This window comes from Vicugna pacos, chromosome 3 (genome assembly GCF_048564905.1).
Source record: "Vicugna pacos chromosome 3, VicPac4, whole genome shotgun sequence".
Lineage (NCBI taxonomy): Eukaryota > Metazoa > Chordata > Mammalia > Artiodactyla > Camelidae > Vicugna > Vicugna pacos.
The window spans coordinates 112455925-112474466 of NC_132989.1; the positions used below are offsets into that span (position 1 = coordinate 112455925).

Here is an 18542-nt window from a genome sequence, read left to right on the forward strand (position 1 = left end):
GTGGTGGTGGTTCTCACCTGGGAAAGTAATTTTCTTACAGGTGAGACTGTCACCCTGGCTCTTAATTCTCTTCTTCAGTTTTCAGTGTCAGAAGAGACCTGAATGATTCATTTACAAAACATCAGAGAATTTCGAAGTAAGGCCATGAGTTGCCCAGTTTCAGGGGCATCTTCATAGAAATGAGGGTGAGCTGTGCTCTGCAGGCATCACAAACACCACATGCAGTTACACCCTAGGGAGAATGACCCATTTTGCCAGCAACAGAGGATCTTATCAAATCTGCACCAGCAGGAAACACAGGCACCGATGAACCATCGTTGCAAAACTGTCTTAGAGACAACACTGTCGGTCAAGACCTAGATCCAGGTGCATGATTTAGGGCCGGACATACAGCTGTCTTAAGGGAGGGTGCGGTGGCTATTGGGGTATGTGGAATAAGAACTACCCTTGACTTTACAAAAGTACGTACTGTTTGAATTTTTAATAATCAATAACCGCTTGTATTGTTTGAAAAATAATCAAAACCTAATTTTAAATCACCCTGTTTAGTTCTTATTGGAGGTAATACCAAATACTAGTAGTCTTTCCTTTCAACGTCATCAAATATTATCCTAACAATTGTAGTTGTATAAACTTTTAGAATTGAAGAAAGTATTTCCTTAATAAGTTATCAACCTGTTAATACTCACAGTTACCTACTTACACCGCAGGTGTTATCTCTGTTTTAAATAACGCGCCCTAGGTCATCTAGTTTTTACGTGACCTGAGTCCATTTTGGCACACAGTTCAATAAAGTGTTTAAAATACATTATTCAATCCATGTTTCTGGAAGTCCTAGCTAAAAGAGGGAAAATCAGGTAAAAAGACTCAAAGGAGTGTTTGAGCTACTGTAATAGCCGGAGGAGGGCGGATGGGACTGGATATCAGGAAATAAAATTTAGCTTTAAAGTCAGCATCTAGACAAGTTCTCTCTTCTGTGAGCCCTTTGGGTTGGTTAAACTTTGCCCCATTTTATACTTCTTTTAAATTACAATTGCATTTCAAAAAATGAAAAAAAAAATTCGAATAAACTTGTGTTGGTGGCTCTGCCCATCTTTGAAATAAAACTAGACTGGCTTTGAATACGAACTCTAAACCGTCTTGAATCTATCTCCTGCCTTTGAATTCACCAATGAAACAAAGTCTAGATTCAGTATGAGAATAATTTTATGGTTCTGTGGGGACTATTTTTTTTTTTTTATGTGAGAGACAGATAATTGGGGATCCAGATACAAATTCGGGGCAGAGGAATGGAAGATTAGAAAACTAGAATTTGCTAGGCAGGCCAGTGGGAGGGTCCTTTTGTGATGAAATGTTGCATAAATAATGCCGATGGGGGTCTAAATTCACTGTTGCCATGGAGACCTTTGTGCCTGGCTGAACTCAATTCTTTTCTCTTTTAAGACGGCAACCACTAGGCTTGCGGTGTCTTGAAGCTTCTTGTTTTGCTTTCTCTTAAACTGTTTGCAACTGAAAGCAGGAATAAAACTATGATAATTCGGCGTCCTGACTTTTTTGAGGCTGTTTTTCCACGCCGTTCGTGATTTCTGAGCTCCTCGGGGGTTCCTGGTGCGGGGAGGGAGGAGCGGATGGGAGATCGCCAGGAACCGCCCGCACCGCTGCCCGGGAAGGAGGGAAAAGTAACCCCTCATCTTTGTGACTAGTCGCCTTGTTTGTCTCGACTACAGTTTTGAAGTATTTAAGGACCGTTTGTTTCCAAAGGTAATAGAGAAAAAGTGAAAACTGAACGTATTTGATTTTTAAATGCTTTCATTATGAATGTTTTTTTTTTGTGATGGTTTTAACCGAAGTTTGAAAACTGCAGGTTGAGTGGTATGTGTAGAAAACATGGATAGAATTGCTTGCCGGCCTCACGGTGATCAGTTTGTTCAGCGCGTTAATGTTGAAATTGTAAGAGCCAGATAACCGAATTTGTGCTGTTTCCCTGTCAACTAACCATTATAACTGCTTAATAATAGTTTTTAGTAGAACTTGGTGTGTCATAGCTACATACTTCAGATTTTATGAAAGTTATGATTATCCACGTAAATAGCCATTTATAATTAAGTGAGAATTATCTAGTAATTAAAACTTGATTTGGAAATTGTGGGTCTTTTTTGTTCCTCTCCAGTATGATTAAATGAATAACCTCACCCAGGAAAAAAAATTATACGTCAGAGTGTAAAGGCATAAAAATCGCCCAACCAGTGTCACTATACAAAGTAACTGTAAAAATTCAATATATTGGACACCTAACTTGTTGCATTACATCTGTCTTTCTTATAGAGATAATTTAGTTCTCAGTGGTGGGCTTTATGTTAAAATTAGAATGCAATAATTACATGTTTTGCTCATTCTAAATTGTGCAGGTGTAAATGGGACACAGATATTCCATAATTATAGAAAACCTTTACCAGATAACTGTTTGCAGATTGCTTTTGTTCAGATAACTCATTGAGAGAATCACTGGCCAAAATTTACAATGACTTCATAGATTTCACCTGTGTCACTGCTCGACTTAAAATACTTTGATACTCAAGAGATTAAAGAAACAAATTGATTTTAGAATGCTGGTAATTTAACAAGATGACAGTCTATGGGAATTGTATATTAGATTTCTGTATATCTGTAGGACAGGTGTGCATTGTAGAATTGTGAGTATAGTAAAATGGAATGCTTTAGAAAGTCTTTAGGTTTTTATCTCTAAAGCTGAGTGTTTTCAAATGGATAATATTAGCAACAGAGAATGACTTTCCACTATGAAAATCACAAATTAACATTTTACGTGATTAGTATTATTTGAAATTTGAATGATTTTGTAACTCAGATACTAAGTACAAATAATGACCATGTTAACATGAACTGACTTATTTTTATCAGAAACATACTGTCACATGTTGTAGAATGTTAATTGCCTAGCATGAATAAATTTTATTTTAAAGAAGCTAACAAAAGATGGCTTGCATATACTCTGGGGGGGGGTACCTCTTAAGAAATGTTTTATTTCCATTAATTGAAGTTTTAAAAGTTTATGTAAGTAATATTATGGCGAAGAAATCTTTTCATTTTTAAGGAATGGAAGTAAACCTCAGTGGTGTAGATTAAAGATGGTAATTTAAGAAGACTTTGATCTTTGAAAGTATTTTCCACAGATGGACTTATTTAATAATACTGCCTAAATATAAAGGTAAACAAGTATTAAGCTTCACTTTAGGAATATAGCGTCTAGGCAACCACTTTGTGTAACATCAAGGTAATGGGTCCAAGTGACAGTGAGCCTTTAAACTATAGGGCATTGTGTATGCATGTTATCCAAATAGTTTTTTAAAAAATAAAAGTTAACTGACATGTATAGATGCTCTTTACCCATATTGCCAAGTATAAATATTTTTTATGGGAAGGGTATTTAAACTGTTTTTAAGTTTAAATTATTTTTAAGTAACTTATTTTTTAAATCCAGAATTTATATCATGTAGCTGTATCTGTAAACATACTAAATAGATCCTTTAGGTGACATTCTAAAACATAAGCAGAGAGTCAAACCAGATATGAATTAAAAGAAATACACAATCTGAGGATTTCTAAAGGCGAAGTGGCAAAATCCTTTCTGGGCTATTTCACTCTTAAGTTTTATGCGCACAATTAAGAAAACTAGTTTCAGTTGTTTTAGAAACCATATTTACCCAGGCAATTCCAGATTTGGTCCAGCTCAGCTGATTATATTGTCAAGTTGCAGAACTTCAATTAAAAAACCAATAGTTCTGATTGGAATGGTTTTGGAACAAAGATTTGTGTTTGTGTTTCTACAAGTAGCTTATTAACATGTGAATTCTGATTTAGAGCTCTGCTTTATAGCTTGTTTATAATTCTTGTATTTTGCAATACCTTATATTCACCAAATCTTTGTTGAGTCCCTCCAATGTGGTAACATTGCATGAGGTGCCAGGTACAAAACTGGAAAGAGATATTTTCAAGGTTTCAAGAACTAAAAAATCTGGTGAAGATGCCCACATGAGCACTAGTAACTGTAATGCAGTCAAATAATTGTGCTAAAGGAGGCGTGGCCAAAGAGAGCAGGAAACAGCAATGAAGTTTATGCAGTATATTCAAATATGTTTATTTGACCCTCCCAACCCGGGATGGAAAAAAGTTAAATTATTGTACGAAATTCCTGTTACTGAGTGACTTATAAAGATTATTTCCGTGTAGTTGCCAGAGAAATCCTACGAAAGTGTAAATCCTACCGTGTGACTACTGTATGTAGAGTAGAAGTCAAAGGGCCAACAGGCCCCTGCGCGATCTGCTACCTGCCAGCCCAGTCTCTCCCACGTCTCCTGCATCTTCCTCTTGCTCACTTGGCTCCAGCATAGAAAACTTCTTGCTTCTCCAGGAACGTACTCCCAACACAAGGCTTTTGCATTTGCCGTTGACTTCTGCTTAACACAGTGAAACAGCCCCCTCCGCCCCAAATCCAGCCCAGACAGACACATGCCCCGCTCCTTCAGCTCTTTAGATCTTTGCTCTGATGACGCCTTGTCAATGAGTTCGTTTCTGATAACTCTACTTAAATGGCCCCCCATCTTTTCCTGCCCTGTTATCCTCCATTGCCTTTAAAAAAGATAGTGCCCTGTGTCATCCACTTGTCCATTTTGCTCAATGTTCATTTTCTCCACTAGAACATCACCTCCACAAGGGCAGGGCTTTTGGTCTGATTTTTGCCTTGATGCCTTCTCAGCATCTGGACCCATGCCTGCCTTACTTACTGAATGAACAAATGAAGATCTGAATACAGTTGGCTTTTTTATATTGGTGAGTCCTGCATCCATAGTTCAACCAACTGCAGATCGAAATACTTGGGGGGAAAAAATTCCAGAACGTTCAAAAAGGCAAAATGAATTTGGTGTGCCCTGGCAACTATTTACTGAGTATTTACATTGTTTTTTTTTTACAGCTATTTACATAGCATTTGCATTGTATAAGGTATTACAAGTAATCTAGAGATGACTGAATGTATATGGGAGGATATGCATAGGTTATATGTGAACACTACAGCATCTAATACAAGGGACTTGAGCATCTGTGGATTTTGGTATTCCCTGAGTATCCTGGAACAAATTCCTCAAGGATACTGAGGGATGACACCAAATATATAGTATTCTACTTTGTGGTTGTTGTTTCAGATTTTTAAAAATAGAGATCATTGAAAGTTACCACTTGAAACCCATTATTCTAGCTTGAATGCAAGAGAAAGTGGTCAAATACAAGCAGAAGATTCCTCATGGCTTATGCACCAGCACTCCTAGCCCAGACTCCTGTGTTGTCACAGAGTAGGAGGGGGAGTGTCCCTTCTGTGGCGTGGTCTGTGACATCAGATGGACTCTTTGGTAAGAACACCCAGCTTCTTCTCCCTTCTTCCCACCCTCTAGCTGTGGAAACTTGACCAGTGCCTTCAGCTTCCATAGTCATCAGCTGCTTCCACTGTAAAAGGTGTGGCCGTCACTAACATTCCAGCTCTCCCTAAGATTCTGTGATTTATCTGCATGGTCTCCACAGTATTCTTTATAAGAAACACACAAAGAAGCATATACAGTCTCTAAAATGTTAAATCATATATTTCTTCATGTTTCTAATGTCCATTATCCTGAGCAAGAGATTCAATGGGCTGGATTATTCATGTGATCATATTCAGTTAGCAGCTCTGTTGAACAAAATGCTACTCAAAAAACAAAATACATTCTTAGGGTCCTAAGAATTACTAGTCAATATTCATCATATTCATAGCAGTATCTTGTATAGTGTGGCTGTATCTAATGCTGGCTTACCTGGAAAGCATAATGACATTGGATGTATTTTATTTGTGGATCAAATCACCTACATTTGTTTCATCAAGTTCATCCTACATTTGACAAGTTTAAGCTCCGCACTTGTGTTTTTAAAAATAAACTCTGCAAACTCTAGGAATTTAACAGACACTACAGAGCGGCTAACTTTATAGTGATCTTCTCTAATGTATTTTTCAGGGCTGTGAGGATCACTTCCTCTAGGAGTAAAACTGTTGAGTTAGACTGTGGCTTCCAAAGGTACCAGCTCACTTTTGAAGAAAAGCCAATTTTAAGTGTTGGTCAAGTGTCTGATTGTTTCAGTATAAGACAAACAGGTTATTAGAACCTTTCTGTATCCCATAAGCCTTAGCTGCTGTTTGCATGTCGAGTGTAGTATCTGAATAGGTTTTCCTCCAATGAGAACACAGAATGAGATAATTGCATAGCCTCCACATTGTTCACATGTGCCCTCTTCAGTTCATTTCAAGCCCTCCTGCTCCTCTGAACCAATTTCTGATTGTTTTCATTGGCGTTAAGCAAGTTTCTGCAGGAGATACTTATATTCAGTGTTGAAATGTTAAAAGTAATTAAATTTAGGTGCCAGGGTTGGGGATTAATTGCACCTACATGATCACAGAGCACTTCTGCCAAAAAATAGAAACCATCAATACAGAGGGGAGGATGAAAAAACTTATAGAGGGGAACTTGGAGTGCACTGGGAGCTATGTCTGCGTCATCCCAGGCCCCTGGTGGTTGGGCCATTTGGCCGTGATGCTCCCTCGCGGTTTCCAGCACAGGTAGCTGCGTTGTGGCCCAGACCTGCCTTGGACCTGATGCTGTTTGCAGGCCGTCATATATTTGGCAAATGTTGTACACGGATATTTGTCAAATAGCATTCATTTCCCATGCAGGGACTTACTCTCTCAGCATGTTTGGGTTTGTTCATGTAAAAACTGATGAACTTGACCATTTTATTTTGTTATTGCTCTGAAAGAATCATTGATACACCTATTGAGCTCATCCAGGGCTCTTGATTCCATGTTTACTTCCAGGATCTCACTAAGTCCCCGCAAAGGCCTTATATGTTAGATCATATCCCTGAGCTGTGGATCAGAAACATTAACCAGAGAATTGACTCCGTTACGTGGCGTGTCACAGAGATAAATTAGTGCGAAGTTTAGAATCCATGTCTGCTGAACTCTGCAGCTCACTCTCAGCCTTCTAGCCAACAGCGCTGCTCAGTTTAATCATCTCACTTAGATTCTGGAAAATCTTCATTGATTTTTGCCTCTTCATAGATATCCAGCCCCCGCCTCCCCGCCCACTGCATAATTCTCCCTTTGTTTTTCGTTACTAGTTCCCTCCTGCCTGCCTGCTTCACTCTGTTTCACTCGCCCAGTCAGCATATTCCTGTTTGAAATCCTGCTGGGCCTGGAGCTCTGGGGCTGGTGATGAGGTGCTGCCGGACACCCTCCCACATCAGAACCGGCTGGAGCAACTATCATAAAGGCGGCTTCCTGACTCAGCATCTCAGAGGCTGGCCTTGGACATCTGCATTTTTCATAGATTCCCTAGAAAACTGCTAGACCCAGGAGCTTTTGAGAACTACCTGTCTGATTTCACAGATAGGCAGAAACTGGCTGTATGGGAGGTGGAGGGACAAGTTCAAGGGCGGTCTGAGAGTTCTCTGCAGAGATTTGGGGGCAGGATAGAGATTGGAACAGTCCTATCTGCCACCTTGGAGATGCATGCAAGTGACAGATTCAAGGCGATATGAGATTGGCAGGGTCATCAGCATGTGATTAATCCAAATCTTGTCTCTTTCCAGGCCCACTGTCTGCCAGGCTGTATTGGTGCATGCATGTGTGAAATAAAGAGGGAGACAGACAGACAGAAGGGAAAGTTCTGTTCATGTGGATACCAGCTGGGCTGCTCAGAGCTAAGAAGGTGGATGCTAGACATGTGGTCAAGGCCTGATCTTAGAATGTTGTCCCCATTTCTCAGTCTGTTTCATGATAATTGTGTTGTTTGTTTTATTGTGCAGCCTTGTGTATCATTTTCATTCGTTTCAATAGGTCTACAGAAGCCAAAGCATCTCATAAGGATGACTTAAGCTGAATGGCATAGCACAGTTGTTATTACAACCCTATTTACTGAGTTCTGGTACTTGCCAGTCCCTCTTCTAAAAGTTTGGAATAAAGAGAGGCGAAGCCACTGCCTTCATGGAGCTGTCATGCTAGTGGGGGCCAGAAGATGAGTCAGTGGCTATTATTATTATCACCCCTCCGCTTCCTTTCCAAAGCACCACAATCTAGGAAGAGAGTATGTTACAGTGACACAAAGGCTACGTCCATCCTAATGAGTTTATCACTATCAGTGTTCTGTAAGACCTTACTCTTAACTTCCACTTTTAAAAGGAAGCCAGGGCAAGTTTTTTTTTTTTAAATCATCTTTGTTTGCAGGGATCATTGATGTATTGGGACAACTTTGAGACTATGCTTTCATTGGAGACAAAATTCATGGTAAATTTAATCAGGTGTGAAGTAGTCTGCTTGGCTGTGATGTATTAGGAAAACCACGGGGCTGGAGGAAAACCAGAGTCTTTGTTTCCTCTGTAGGCCCCAGTGTATTCCAGTTGTTGGATTTTAAGAAAACACGGACATACTTAGGGCCTAACTTTCTTTCCATGAGAACAGTGACATTCTTCTCGTGGTCAGGAGCAAGGTGATGGTGTTTATAAAGTACATGATAATTTCCTCTTCTAGCTGTGCAGGAACATTTTACTGGACCAAGGTTACGAGTGGATGTTCCCCTGCTGTTATCCCCTTGATTTAGTTTTTGGCAACGTGTTACTCATCTTAGAACAATGTGGATGTTCACAACTTTCAAAGGCACAATTCTAAAGGGGTTTAAAGTTAGAAGAAGACTCTGCTCACCGAGGAGTGAGCAGGTGTTCAGAAAGTTCACAGCTGGTGTCATCCACTGGGCCTAATGCTGTCCCCTCACATCAGTCAGTGGAAGGGTGGGGCCAAAAGATGTAGTTAAGTGGCTATCTCCTCCAATTCCTTTTGTTTCTTTTCTTTCTTTTTTTATTGTTTTTGGCTTTTGGTTTGTTTGTTTACTTCCTTATTGGGGTAATATATTTGGAGAAAGAGCAATGGAGCGAAATCAGGTCTAGCTCTGGTATTAACCTTATTTCATTTCATTTTCTTCTCCCAGTATGTCCCCAAAGGGCTCTGAGTCTCTCAGTCTAGTCACTTAATTCCTCTGCACCACAGATTCTGTACCTGCAAAATTAAAGGCTTCCATTCTGTGATCTCTTCCAAATGAATAGGATTTTCTTGTCTCCCGGGCAGGGCCTTCCCAGTGTTGAGTCATCACCATTTAGCTGTGGAGCAGAACAGATTGGCTAAGGTTGTTACCAAACTCAGGTTTGGCTGCTCGCCGCTCAAAAGCCAATACTCGTGAGAGGCAAGGGTTGGGAGGAAAGGAAAGATTGCTTTACTTAGGAGTCTGGCAACCTGGGGAGAAGGCAGACTCGTGTCTGAAAACCAGCTCTGAAGATTCTGCTTGATTGTTAAAGATTTTAAAGGGAAATGGGGAAGCTGGTCACAGTTAATCATTTGGGGAAGAGGTCAAAGTCTTCGTCATCTTTCACTGTGTGCAGACTTGCTGACTCCTTGTGATCTTTCTTTAGATGCTGTTTTGTTCACACAGTTTGCTCATAGGATTATTGAAGGGGAAGCTGCAGAAAAGATCTGGTTATCTGTTAATTACTTACTCTTAATTTCTCCTTTAACCTAAGAATCAACATGTTAGGCAAGGCATTGTGTGATCAAAAGATTTGAAAGGTGTGCTTGGGCCTGAGGTTAGTTAAACACGCGGGCACCTGGTGTAAAGGTTAGTTAAAATATAGCTTTGCTAAATTAACAAGACAAAGGGCCTCCTGCAAAGGGCTGCTTCCTGCAAAGAGCTGCTCACAGGGTCAGGTCTTACCTGGGTCCCCAGCCCAGCCTGTGTGCATCTGTCACCCAAAGGTCTGCAGCCTTTGTCAGTTTCACTCCTCAAACAGTAAACGTTTTTTGAGCAAGAACATCCATTAGGTGCTTTTTTATTTGTGCATGATGCAAATGTTCAACTGTCTCGAAACTTGTATGTCAGAAAATACAAAAATGTCATTTTAAAAATCACAGTAATTTAAAATGTAGTTCAAACCTTTGCTTCCCCTACCCCAGTGGATTATCTTGTGCACCCCGCTTTAGACACAGTTGCTGCCACATCTGAGCTACACAGCTCAGCAGTGTTTGGAAGTTAATGATCAAATTTGAATTCAAAGCCTGAGATATGAGAAATAAGTATATTTATAAAGCTCAGCCATCTCTCTTGCTAAGACCCTCTGGCGTGATTATAACCAGATTTGGGGGTGACTGATGAAGACTGTCATACAGTTGTGAATGATTATTCATCATTTGCGAACAAGTGCATGATAAGCAGCAGACGTTCTGCAGATGGGGAGGTGGACAGTAAGACAGCGTGCAGATCACGGTCCCCTCCATCTAGGGACTAGAGAGCAACCCAAGGCCTGTGCTGAGCTTTGTGTACTGATGACATGTATTAGACATGTGTTTATATATCCCTTTGGACACACTGTTGAGTAGAAACTTCATAAAAAGCCTGCAGTGGAGAAACACTGACCTTTCTATTCAAAACTTTAATCACAGAATTAAGCCAATGTCTTCAAAGCAAGTTTATAGAATTTGAAGATTATAAAGGCTAAGAAAATGTAAATACATTTGATACAGAATTAGATTTCAAGAAGAACCTAAAATGCTGGGGGAAAAAAAAGGAGATTAAAAACAAAAAGTTGAAAACTTGGATATATGTCCAGCCCTGTCCACAGGTACAAAGGTATCAAACGCAGAGGCACATCGTGTATGGAAACCTAACTCGGCAGCAATTTTGGATAAAGAACTAGAGGTTTAGTTGAATTCAAATTTCATACAAGGCAACTATTTCACAAGATTAAGAAAGCTAACGTAATGTTAGGTTACATTAATGGAAGTTCAGTTTCAGTGCTGCAAGGCAGTGACACTTAAGTGCTTGACACTTTTCAGAGTGTATTTGGAATACTACGTGCAATGTTGGATATTACGAATTAAGGGTAGAGGGGATCTACTAACAAGAGAAACAGTATTCAGAGCTGTGGCCAGAATGATGAAACTTGCAAGAACAATGATGAGAATTCTGAACGGCCCCCTTATTTAAATCACAGAAGAGAAGGTGTGGTTTTCAAACATTGGCCGGTCTATCGCGTCAATGAAAAAGTCAGTGTCGTGCTTTGGTGAATCAGCGGACAGAACCAGAACAGAAGTCAGGGTCAGAATCAATTATTAGATTTTTACAGGAAGGCATAGTGTGATTTTGACACCCAGAGCTGTCCTTCGGTGGAGTGGTGTGCATCTGAGTTTGAGCTGTCGTCCCCGGTAGCTAAATTTCAGGCAGTGACTGTCTGAGAGGCTGAGTCTTTAAGAAGGATGGGTGATGAACTGAATGACCTTCTAGATCCCCTCCATCTAAGACGTTTTAAGACGTTATGTCTAGGTCGATTAGAACTAGATGCAGTTTGGGTGTGGAAAGATCTAGAAAGCCCACACTGATATTTGCAATACCCACTTTTCAACATGCTAAGGTTTCTGGAGGCAGAAGGAAGGACATAAATGTTGAAAACATTGCCCAAGTGATTCATGTACACCCACTGTTTAAGACAGACTAAGAATAGGGAAGTTCTATTATTTATGTAAGTATTTATTCATCCTATACGTAAAACTCTTTGAAGATACCTTGAACTGTATATAAAATGTCTGTTCCCTTAACTTAGCCACTAGTTAACCATGGGTAACCTATTCCTCTGTTTCCTCAGCTGTAAAACAGAAACAATAATTATTATAATAGTGATAGTATTATATTATTATTCCCTGAATCTCTAAAGGGCATTCATTCCACTATACGAAGAGGAGAAGGACATTGCTTTTACAGGGAAAACAATGACCTAAATTAATTAAAATAGCTAGGTTCTCCATGCTGAGTTGAGTAGGATATGATTTAAGTCGTTTTGCTTAACTAAATATGCATTTACAGGATTTATAGCTTCATGTGTCTTGTTGCCTACTTAGTTTACGACTAGACGATGACTTTCCCCACTTGACTGGCAAGGGGAAATGGCTGGGGAGGAGGCTGGCCCACCGTGTGCGAGACGGCGGCGGCATCACGAGCGGCCTGCTGCCCAGTTCGGGGGCCGAGGCGGCCGACGTGGATCAGCTCTGCCCTCCATCCCGTAAAAACTGCCGTTGCTGGAAATTACAGTCCCTCATTTCAGGGGACAAGGGGATCATTTGGCTGTTCCCAAAAAGGCATAAACAAAATATTGGCTAAGCACAGACAGATGTTAAGGTTATACTCTGTACATGAATTCATGTACTTGAATTCACTTTAATGGAGAGGAGCTTATGGTGTAAGATCTTGCAGCTCATTATAACTAAGTTGTTATGGGCTGCTAATTTGCTGGAAGCTGCTGTATCATGAGCCAGCCCAACTGCCTTGATGGGTCTCCCGGTAGTTAATATGGATTAAATGTGAATCTTTTACTTTTTCCCCTGTGGTCTCACGTAATGATATTAGCCTGTCTACAGTGTGACAAATTCAGTGTACCACGAGCATCTGGTACACTCCTCTTTATGACTGAAAATAAGCCTGCAAACTTGCTAATGCACATCCATTAAGACACTTCCCCATATTGGGGAGATGTGGAAGGATGACGACTATGGAAAAAATGCATCGGTCACAGCTCGTCTTGCTTCAGCAGTGGTGTATAAACTATCCCAACAGTGGTACATCCATCAGCACTACATTCCTACAAGTTCTTGTCTGAGGTTCAGGGTGCGAATGTGGGCATATTCCTTGTTAGAGTATACTTGGTTCATTCGCAGTGGAGAAATTTCCAAAAGGAAAAATAAATAAAAGGAAAAGAAACTTAGACTTTCACAGCTTGAAGACAGGGTTAAGTTCAGGCTTTTGAAGTTGACTTAAGAAAGGATCACAGTGAAATGTTCAAGTCATAAAGCTGCTCTAGTAAAGAGGGTTTTTTTGTTAATCAGCTGTGTAGTGTGTGGTAAGGAGTGAAAAGTTGGATCAGATCTGATTGTTGCATTTGTATTTAAACAAGTTACTATAAGAATGTTCATGTTTTGAGCATATCACTACCAGAGCAGTGGGGAAGTGATATTTCACAGGTGAAGCAGAAGAGCTGATAGGTATTTGCATATTACATACCTTGTCAAGAATCAGAAAGGCCATCGGGCTGGCTGTCACTGTGTCAGTGTCTCTGCTGTTCCACTGACTGGGTAATGTTGAATTATTCACTTAGCCATTCTGATGGCCAGCCCCTCCTTTTTACATAAATGGATTATATTTCATATCCTTAATCATTCACTGGGTCATTTCAAGATAAAATAATTAGAGTTAACAGTACAACTGTTATTATACAAATAGTACAACCATTTTACTACTGTATCAGGGTACAATTATAATAATAACTCCCTCTTACGTGATGTCGGCCCTGTGGTCACCTCGGGCTCCTTAATCAGCAGGCGATGTGACAGTAGCAATTAAAAACCACTCTGGAGGCAACGAGGAACAGGCGCTCTGAAAGATACACACACACAAAATCACTGGAAAGAAAATGTCAACAGTATAAATGAAGCAAAGAGAAATGAGACTGTTTCTCTGGGTGGAGGAGCCAATAGCCGTCTGTGTCCACAACCCCAGAGGACCTTCCTGTGTCCACCTAATTATGAAAAAGCTCTGCAGCTGACAGAGACATTGAGGGGCAGGCCAACGAACATCCTTGCAGTGCAATATCCTTATAATGCAGTACAGGGTCTGTCTTAACACTGTTTACCTTCCGATGTAAAACAAACAAAAGCAAAAAAACAAAGTTAAGTTTCATTAATTATTTTCTTATCGATGAAACAGATGAGCTCAGGAAAATTTCAAAGGGTTTTTTACATGGAGCTTGGAGATAAATGAGATGGTGCCTCACACTTAATAAATAGTAAACATCAGGATGATTGCTTCATACAACTTTTTGCCTGAGTCAAAACTTTCAAGCTAATTTGCGTGATATTCAGTCTAGCCCTACATGCCAGTCTAATTGAATTCATCACTCCCTGAAACACACAGGCACATATTTAATGTTTGCCTGTTTCTGTGCCTGATTCATGCTGTTCCATCTGTAAGGCTTTTCCTCTAGCCCTTCACATGGTCAGGTAGTCACCTCCCACTGTCCATCTCAGATGCCACCTTCTAAGCCTGGGCTGTTGTCCTGGGTTTCTTCATTCTTCCTGCCCCTTCCATCTCCCTAGGTGGAGGTTGTCTCTGAAATTCATTTGCATCTCTCTCACTGCAACCTGGTATTTTATTTTGTACTCTAGTTAGTGCTGTAGTTTCAGAGAGTTGAAAAAGATGTCACTCTTCCTAGACAAACCAGCAGGATCTGTATTAGAAAGGACCACAGTGAAATGTTCAAGTCATGAAGCTACTTTAGTATAAGGAGGAATTTTTTTAATCAACTGCACAGTATGAAAAGAAATGAAAAATAGTACCGACTCACTTGTTCCATTTGTATTTAAACAAGTTAATAGAAGAGTGTTCTTGGTTTTAATATTGTAGTTAGCACCATCTTGAATGATGCCTACCTGCACTGGTGAGAGTGGTCCTCTATACTTCGTCTTCTGTTTCAAATGCCAAACTCTCCCAGAAACATCCTCAGAGACACACCAAGAAATCATGTTTTACCAGCCGTCTGGGCATCCTTTAGCCAGGTCAAGTTGACACACGAAATTAACCGTCACATGATCTGTACATGGACTAACTTTGTACCCGCGTCTTTCCTGTTTGTGTCATTCAGCACCTTGCAGAATGCTTTACACGTGCGTATCTGTTGCCGTACTGCTTTTTTTAAATTCATTCATTCCGTAAGTGTTTACTTAGCGTATTTGGTGGGTATTAGAGATTTGAATCAAAAAGGTAGCATTGTTCTTGCCTTGAAGTCAGTCCTAAGAATAATAGCTGTAAAATAACTGGAACTTGTGGTTTGCTCCCCGGTAAGTGGGTAGGCGGTGATGGCTCAGTCCCCGTGGTGGCTGGTACTGAGAAGACAGTGTTACTTTTGCATTTCATTTATGTACTGGAGACATCTGACATTGCAGTAGTGAAGAGAACTTAAGCAGCAGCATCACCAGATTACTGGAGACATGTTTTGATTTCCAGGGAGCTAATGAGAGAACTTCCTGGGGATTTTGGAGCCACTGAAGAGACCTGACATATCTCCTCATTGTGAAATAATGGCAGGAACTCGGTAAACTTCAAAGAGCCACCAGTAAACTTCACTAGTGGATTTTATGTCAGGAAGATAGCAAATCATGGGAAAATTGATTATTCTGCCTCACAAATGATACAGCATCAAAGTAAATGATAATGTCAGGTTTACAATTGAGGATTTTTTTTTTTAATATGGATTTCACAATCTGGCAAGAGAACTTTCCAGGCTCATCGGTAAACAACAAGTATCTGCTAATGCTTTTCTCAGAATCAAGAAGTGTCCTTTCTTGCTCTGAAAATTAGTACATTTCTTGGTGGCCAAACAAAGGGAGAATATCTTTGAACATGTAACTGTGAATGGGTTGTAATTACCTCACAAATTAATTGTTTGATTATAATTAAACAGTAGTAAAGTTTGGGAGAAAATGTGATGAGAAGATTAAGTTTTGGTTAGTTTTTTAGGTTATGTCTATATTTTCAAATTAGTAATAATATTATTAACTTGCAAAAATCTGTTTTTGTGTAAACCAAAGAAAAATGTGAATAAGAACAACCAGTCAAATTTGTTCAATACCTTCAATTCATCAAATTAATATCTAGACTTAACAGAGACATCATGATGCTTGCGGGAAAGAGTATTTCCTTTACTGTTATAAAGTGTTCAGCCGTTGGAGGGTTGAATGTTAAGAAGTATCCATTTTTATCCTTAGGAAATGAGGAGTCATTGAAAGGTTCAAAGTAGATGAATAAGAGAATTGTATTTGTTAAACTTTTAAAGATAGTTTTTAGCTGTACTATGGAGAACAGATTGAAAGCAGGTATGAACAAGAGACAGACATGCTAATTAGGATAATGAGTTTAGGTGTCTGGGCAAGAGATATCGGTGGCCAGGGTTAGAGTGGTGTCAGTGGGGCTAGTCGGCAGATTAGAGAGATGGAATTGGTGCTGGTGACTCTGCTGTCAGTTTCAGCATGGGTTTTGTCCCCTACCAAGCAATTCTTGGGTACCTGCTGGGTACCCTACAATTCGACTCAATTCTGACACTATCTGCTTGAAAACAGGCATCAGATTCCACAGGCTAAGGGTTCAGTCCTGTAAGATTCACACCCCCTCCCCCCTGCCCCGTACCCAGCACACTTTAGATGCCACTGGCAAGTCTAAGTTGTCACTTGTTCTTCTAATCAACTCACCATCTGTAGAGTGGGTGTTCCAACAACCTTCTTCATGGATTCAATTAGTTGGCGAGAGGGGCTCATAGAACTCAGAGAGTTTGTTGTAAAAGGGTATAATTCAGAAACAGCCAAATGGAAGAGAGGCATAGAGCAAAGTATGAGGAAAGGGCCCAGGGCTCTCCAGAGTGGGCTGCTCTCCCCAAATCTCCACATGTTCTCCACCCCAGGAAATCTCTGAAACACATCCTTGTGGATTTTTATGACGGCTTTATTGCATAGGTATGGTTGATTGAATCACTGGCCATTGGCAATTGAACTCAATCACCAGCCCCCTTCCCTTCCCAGAGGTCAAGGGCCTGGAACTGAAAATAGCAACCTTTTAATTACATTTTGGTTCCCTTGACAACCAGCCCCCATCCTTAGATGTGGTCCAAAAGTCACCTCATTAACATAACAAGACTCCTTTGTCACACTCATCACTTGGAAAATTCCAAGGTTTTAGGAACCCTGTGACAGAAATAGGGATGAAGTCCAAAGTTACACTTTTTATTATAAATCACAAGTCACACTGGTACTTAATGATTTGTTATGTATATTTGAAGAGGACAAAGTCCAGAATGATACCCAAGTGTGGAGGTTAGGCAGCTTGGGTAAAGGATGGTGCCATTTACTGAAATAGGAAAACAAAGGAGTAACAGCAGGTTTGCAGACTGGCTGTGGTTTCAGTTTTGGACATGAGCCTCTGGGTTTTCCAGAATGAATGTCAATAGACAGTTGGAGATACACCATTATTTGGTTACTGAAGCTGTGAGAGTGGATGAGATGATTCAGAGAAAGTGTAAGAGAATAGAAATTTAAATGCATTCCAGGGAGAATGCTTGCTGAAGGAAGTAAGAGATAGCCACTGAGAATCAGGGCAGTCAGAGAGGTGGGAAGAGAGCAGCTGAGGGGCCTATTGAAAACCATAAGAGTGTGTTTGGGGAAGGACGGAAAGGCAACAAAGTGAAGTGCTAACAGTAGGTCAAGTAAAATACTGATGTTCTTTAGAAATGAGAATATATATAATTATTCCACTGGTATCAATATTTAGCTGTTTAAATTTCAGCAAAGAGCATTGAGTGAGAAAGGATAAATATTGGCCTTTTGTCCCTCAAGCATTTCTGTTCTGAATAGAATTATTCTTATAATTCTTATCCTATAATTCAAGTTATACAAAAGGCATACAATGAGAGAGAGAGAGAAATTCACAAAAAAGATGATAGAAATCTTGGATTGGAAGTGCCACGAAAGTAACGTATCCTCATGTTCTGCATTTTCTCAGACACATTAGTAAGTTTGCTCTGTGCGTATGCACTGTGGCATATTGTCTTATATTGACCCAAACATTATTGGGGGTGTACGTTAAGTCAGCCATCCATCCATTCATCGTGCACTGAGTACACTCTAGGCTAGATGAGAAGATGATAACGCAAAGGAATGGTCCCTGCCAACAAGACATGTATGTTCTAAGAAGACAAGCATGTAGTTAAGTGAATCTAGTAAAGCACTGTTGGCGCTGTGAAAGTCGTGGTCGTTTTTTTTCTCTTGTGCAAGGATTGAGGGTGAGAGCAGGTATGTACTCTTACAGAACAGGTAGTAATTAAATAAGTTGATGCTGCAATTCAGTACCATAAAACTGAAAAGCAAAGACATTGTCCCTAGACTTACAAGAGGAGAAGACGGGGGTAGAGGAAGTGGATATTTGGAGCAGTGGGCACAGAGTGAGCACGTTCAGCGTTCATTTGAGGGACTGCAAGTCACTGACCTTGGCTAAGCCTGGGGTTCTGGTACTTCCTCTTTCATCCTTTATACATTGGAAGGCTGGTTTCTCCATTATGGTGTGATACAGACAAGGAAACTGGTGCAAAACTCCTCAGCATTCTCTTTGCCTCCTCTGGGTATATCTGAACTTGGCAGTGGCCCCCTTAAAAGTTAAAGGCCTTTATTTAGAAGGTAACATGTCAACTGTGGTGTGAACTTCAACAGTACAATGAGTACAATTCTTCCTGTGGTTGGACATAATAATTCCAATATTTTATATCTAGGAAGGCAAGAAAAACTAAGTCAACTGTAGTCATTCCTCATTAAGGGA

At 40.2% G+C, this 18542-nt stretch overlaps 1 protein-coding gene across 3 annotated transcripts in view; it reads left to right on the forward strand.

Moving 5' to 3' along the window:
* Nucleotides 1–18542, forward strand: part of CTNND2 (catenin delta 2) — an 875933-nt gene that overhangs the window by 284540 nt on the left and 572851 nt on the right. The window contains exon 1 of one of the 3 annotated variants that reach the window (XM_015251743.3): nt 1467–1761. The exons of the other annotated variants lie outside the window; for them this stretch is intronic. The gene's annotated coding sequence lies outside the window, so the exon portion shown is untranslated. Of the gene's footprint in view, nt 1–1466; nt 1762–18542 lie in introns of those variants that run through there. 3 annotated transcript variants of the gene reach the window in all.